The 5713-nt window shown below is 37.9% G+C and overlaps 1 long non-coding RNA gene across 1 annotated transcript; it reads right to left on the reverse strand.

Moving 5' to 3' along the window:
- Positions 1–1484: 1484 nt before the first annotated feature.
- On the reverse strand, positions 1485–4273 carry LOC138142069 (uncharacterized). Its single transcript, XR_011163348.1, has 3 exons — positions 4173–4273; positions 3607–3643; positions 1485–2436 (listed from the first exon to the last, which is right to left on the reverse strand). It is a non-coding gene; the product is annotated as an uncharacterized lncRNA (long non-coding RNA).
- Between the last annotated feature and the right edge of the window lie 1440 nt (positions 4274–5713).

Below are 5713 nucleotides of genomic sequence, written 5' to 3' on the forward strand. Positions count from 1 at the left end.
TGCACTCAGATTCCATCAGTTTTTTCTCTGGAAATGGATGACATTTTTCATGAGTCCTTTGGAATTGTCTTGGGTCATTGTATTGCTGAGAATAGCCAAGTCATTCATAGTTCATCATCCTACAATATTGCTGTTACTATGTATACTGTTCTCCTGGTTCTGCTTACTTCACTTTGCACCAGTTTATGTAAGTCTTTTCAGGTTTTTCTGAGAACATCCTACTCATCATTTCTTACAGAAAAATAATATTCCATTATAATCATATACCACAACTTGTTCAACCATTCCTTAATTGATAGGCATATCCTCAATTCCCAATTTGCCACCAAAAAAAAGAGCTGTTAGAAATATTTTATACATGTGGGTCATTAGAAATATTTTTTATACATGTGGGTCTTTTTCCCTTTTTCTGTTTTTATTGTTTTAAATCTTTTTGGGATACAGACCTCATAGTGGTATTGCTTGGTCAAAGGGTATGCATGGTTTTATAACAATTTGGGCATAGTTCCAAATTGTTCTCCAGAATGGTTGGATCAGTGCACAATTCCACCAACAGTACATTAGTGTTCCCATTTTCTCACATCTCCATCCAATATTTATCATTTTCCTTTTTTGTTCAATTAATTTTTGTGACATATTGCTTTTATCTCCTTGATAGTATTTTATTTAATTTTTTTCCATTGACATCCATTAGGGAAATAGGTCTCTAGTTTTCTTTTTCTGTTTGTGGTCTTCCTGATTAGGTATCAGCACCTTATTTATGTCACAAAAACAATTTGGTAGGACTCCTTTCTGTCTATTTTCCCAAATAATTTGTTTAATATTGGAATTAATTGTTCTTTAAATTTTGGTAGACTTCATTTGTAAATCAGTTTGGTCCATTTGGTAGAATTCACTTGTAAATCCATTCACTGGTAAATCCATTCTTTTTCTTTTTTCTTGATACCCTGTTCAATTTCTTTTTCTAAGATAGTGTTATTTAAGTATTTAGTATTTAAGTATTCTGTTAAATTGAATTGAATATTTAAGTATTCTATTTCCTTATCTCTTAACCTAGGGAAATAATTTTTTTGTAAATATTTATCCATTTCACTTAGGTTATCAGATTTATTGGCATATAATTAGGGAAAATTGTTCCTAATAATTACTTTAGTTTCATGTTCATTAATGTTGAATTTACCCTTTGCATGTTTGATACTGGCACTTTGATTTTCTTCTTTTTTTACTCTTTAATCAAATCAACCAATTGTTTATTTATTTTCTATTTTATGTATATCTCTTTTTTTGGCCTTTTTTTGGGGGGGAGGGCAATTGGGGTTAAGTGACTTGCCCAAGGTCACATGGTTAGTTTTTGTGTTGTGTCTGAGGCCAGATTTGAACTAAGGTTCTCCTGACTCCAGGGCCGGTGCTCTATTCACTGCACCACCTAGCCACCCCAGTTTATTTTCTATTTTAATAAAACCAACTCCTCATTTATTTATTAGGTCAGTAGATTTCTTATTTCAGTTTTCTTAATCTCTCCTTTGATTTTCAGAATTTTCAATTTGGTGTTCAATGAAGATTTTTAATTTGTTCTTTTTCTAGTTTTTTTAGTTGCATACCTAATTTATAGATCTGCTCTTTCTCTATTTTATTCATGTAAGCATTTGGAGATATAAATTTTCCCCTCAGTACTGTTTTGGCTGCATCCCATAAATTTTACTATGTTGTCTCATTATTGTCTTTCTCTTTAATGAAATTATTGATTGTATCTATTATTTGTTCTTTGACCCACTGATTCTTTAGGATTAGATCATTTAATTTCCAATGAATTTTAATCTATCTTTCTACTGTCCTTTACTGAATGTAATTTTTATTGCATCTTGATCTGAAAAGGATTTATTTCATATTCCTGCCTTTTTGCATTTGATTGTGAGTTTTTCATGCCCTAATACATGGTCAATTTTTGTGAAGGTGCCATGTGACACTGTGAAAAAGATACATTACATTCTATCCCCTTTCAATTTTCTCAAGAAGTCTATCATATTTAACTTTTCTAAGGTTCTATTCACCTCTTTAACTTTTTTCTTGTTTATCCTTTAGTTAGATTTGTTTAGTTCCAAGAGGGAAAAGTTGAGGTTCCCCTCTAGTATAGTTTTGCTATCTCTTCCTCCTGTAACTCATTTAACTTCACCTTTAAAAATGTGGATGTATCATGAGGTACATATATGTTTAGTACTAATATTACTTCATTGTTTATGGAAACTTTTGGAAAGATTCAGAGATGGAAGAGGAAAAAATCAGGGCAATCAAGTCAAGATACTTGACCTTATTCCCTGAGCAGCATTCCCAGATGGACTTTCCTCTACTTGAGCTCTTTACTTCCAGAGGTGATAGCAAAAGGAGCTCCAGAACTTCCCAAACAGTATCCAGAAAACCATCCCAAGAGGGTTAAACCTATGAAAGGAAGATATAAGGATGCAAGCAGGCTTAGTAATAGAGGATATAAATTCTGTTCATTGATTGACTACAGATAGTACTATATTATCATTAAAGGCTAGAAACATGATTCAATACAATGGAAAGTGAACTGGATATTGAGTTCAGAGGACCTAGGTACAATTACCCCAATATTACCATTGTGTAATCTTGAGCAAGTCACCTAACCTTACTGGATGGGCCTCAATTTTTTCATCTATAGAATAAAATAATTATATTAGATTATCTAGAAGTGCCTTCTAGCTCTTATCTTATCTGATTTTTTTGAAGGGTATTCTCTCTGTTCTCTGTGAATAACTTTGCAATGAATACACACAGAAGTATAACTCAAGGGACAGTGCAGTGGGAGCTTTTATGGGCAGTCCTGACTCAAGCCAATACATTAATAATTTAGGTTTGATGTTGAAATGAAATGAGGCAATTGCAGGTCTTTCTACAATTAACTAAAAGAGGTTTACTTAGCCATACGATAGAAAGGATATTTATCAATACACTCTAGCAAATGACTTGGGGAAACACAGCTCCCCCTTATTTCCATATGGAAATGAATTTGGTCAGTAGGGTAGGTTTTGGTGACTGGCACAGCCTTGAGATATTTCCACCTGGATGGGCCTTTTTATGATCTTGGACATTTAGGAAGTCATGTAAATAGGGCCAGAGGTCACAAGGAAGCTGTATTAATTGAGGTATAGCTTGACATTTGTCACTCTGGGTCAATCAAGTCCCATAACCTTACAACCTCTCAGAAGAAGAAAAACCTAGCCTTACTTGCATGGGAGGGGGGGCTTGTTAAGATGTTCCTCCCACCAAAGGGACAAAGGAAACAAACAGATTCAGTCAACATTTGTTAAGTTCCTACTATGTACCAAAGTAGTGCCAGGTTTGGGGAATAAAAAAAGTGACACCATCTCTATCCTCAAGGGGCAAATGTGGGAGTGGATGCAAGTTATCCATTGATAAATAGGGAGGATGAGGACATGGAAAAAAGAAAAAGGACTCCAGGGAAATCTGAGGAAGGAGAGAACACCTTCTGAAAATTAAATAGCATCTTCTCAAATTAACTATATATTATTTAAAAATCTCATACTCAACTATTAACCTGTCAAATCAGAGAGAAAACTCACGTACTGTTTCTCAGTGTTCCATAATTGAAAAGAGCCATGAGCTAGAAGTAAAAAAAAAAAAAGTCAGAGGTGCAGAGATTTATTGTGTGACCTTGGGCTTAGGCCATTCCCTTCACAGGGACTTGGTTTTCTTTTCTGTTGCACAAGAAATAAGATAGGGTAGATGAGATCATGTGCATTCATTGTGACTATGATGTCTTAGCTCTGACATCTTTTGTTCTAAGGGCCCTCCCAGCATGACATTCTATGTCCTAAGGTCCCTCAAGCTCTGACATTGTGTGTCCTTAGGACCCTCCTAGTTCTCAAGGCCATTCCCCAGCTCCCAGTCTGTGTCCTATGGGCCCTCTTGGCTCTATTTGTGTTCTAATTCCCTCCCTAGTTCAAACTTTCTGTCTTCTAAGAGCCCTCCCAGCTTTGATGTTCTGTGTTCTCAGACTCCTTCCAGCTCTAGCATCTCCAACTCCACAAAGACCAGTTGTATGTGTAACAGATACCACCCTGCCCCCTCCCACCTGAATGCTAGGTAAGCTATTTTTTCACTCCTCCCCCAGGGTTCTCTGGTACCCTTACAGGGGATTTGCAGTTTATCCAGGCTCTCTGCAAATGGCTCCAGCTCCCATCAATGATGGTTTTCCCCCAATTATAGAGAGTGATCCTCAGTTCCATTAAGCTCTCACAGTAGCTTCCATACAGAAATATTCCTTCAAAATATAATCACAAATATACAAACTATTCCCCCTAAATGTGAGAAGCATAATCCTCCTCCCATCATCCTTTTCCCCCTCATTCTTTTCCTCCCCCCCTTCCCCATGCACCACCTTAGTCTTTGGAGAGAGGACAGGATTAGATTCACAGCTTGGATCAGGTCCTATAGGGAACAGTCTTAGTTCCAAGTCCAACCCCACCCAGGGGGGGAGGGGAGTTGATGTTGGTTTAATTGACCTCATTGTCTCCAATCTTGGCTCCAAGATCCAAGCCATAGCTTGAACTCCCTGCCCCATGAGGGTCACCTCCCAGACCTGAAGCTGAGGACAAACAAGATGAAACAGAAACAATACTCTCCCTCCACACCCACATCCCTGGCCCTGTTCAGTTCTAATTCTCAGGTAAAAGAAAGAGAGGAAGGGAAGGTAAGTCTTTCTCCTCTCACAGGTTCCATTCATAGCATCCACACTGGGTAGATCCGGTAAGTTACCAAATACATGTGAACAGCTGATCGTTCTCACAGAAAAGAAAGGCTAGGAGGGACCAGGTCTGAGGCAGGAAAGCTCTTGTCCCAGACTTTGTGCCTAAGAAGAACAATTTGTGCACACACTCCCCTGATCCTTCTGCATTGGGGGCAGGGAGAAATAAGCCAATATACATTTATTAAGTTCCTACTATGTGTGAGGCACTGTGCTAATCACTGGGGATAAAAAAAGAAAGGTTAAAAAAAATTAGTTCCTGCTCTGAAGAGCACACAATTTAATGAAGAAGAGAAAATGCAAACAAACAGTTGTGTTCAAATAAGTTATATATAGGATGAATTGGAGATGATCAGCCATTCGGGGAATTGGGAAAATCTTCCTGAAGCTAGGACTTGAAAAGAAGAGAGAAAATTGAGGGAGGAAGAGAAATTGTGTCTGAACACTGGGGTGGTACTTGGTGTTGGGGCAGCTGGGTCTGAGATTGCACTAGTATCTTGTGATGGGGAACCCCTAAACCTGAGGGGAACTGTCAGTAGGTGGGAGTGCTGCTTGGAAGTCATGAACTTGTCTGTCTTGAGGGAACTGTGGAGCAGTGGGAGTGAGTTAATATTTATTAAGCACTTACTATATACCAGACACTATTCTAAGCTTTGGGTATAGAAAGAAGGATAAACACAGAAGCCCTGAGCTCAAGGAACTCCCATTCTTTAATGTATATACAAGATATATATAGTGTAAATTGGAGGGAACTCAGAGGGAAGGGGTGGAGGTAAAGGGGGAAGAAAAGAAGAGGGGTGGGACAGAGAAAGGCATCCTGCAGGTGGGGAATGTTAGCTGAGTTCTGAAGGAAGGCTTGAAGTAAGATGAGGAAGGCCCTCTAAAAGAGAAAAGGCTTGGAGTGGGAAGATGGCTTGCCTTGTGCTA

This window comes from Petaurus breviceps, unplaced genomic scaffold (assembly GCF_028583685.1).
Source record: "Petaurus breviceps papuanus isolate PSGF00001 unplaced genomic scaffold, PetGlider_PUasm1.0 103, whole genome shotgun sequence".
NCBI classification, from domain to species: Eukaryota; Metazoa; Chordata; class Mammalia; order Diprotodontia; family Petauridae; genus Petaurus; species Petaurus breviceps.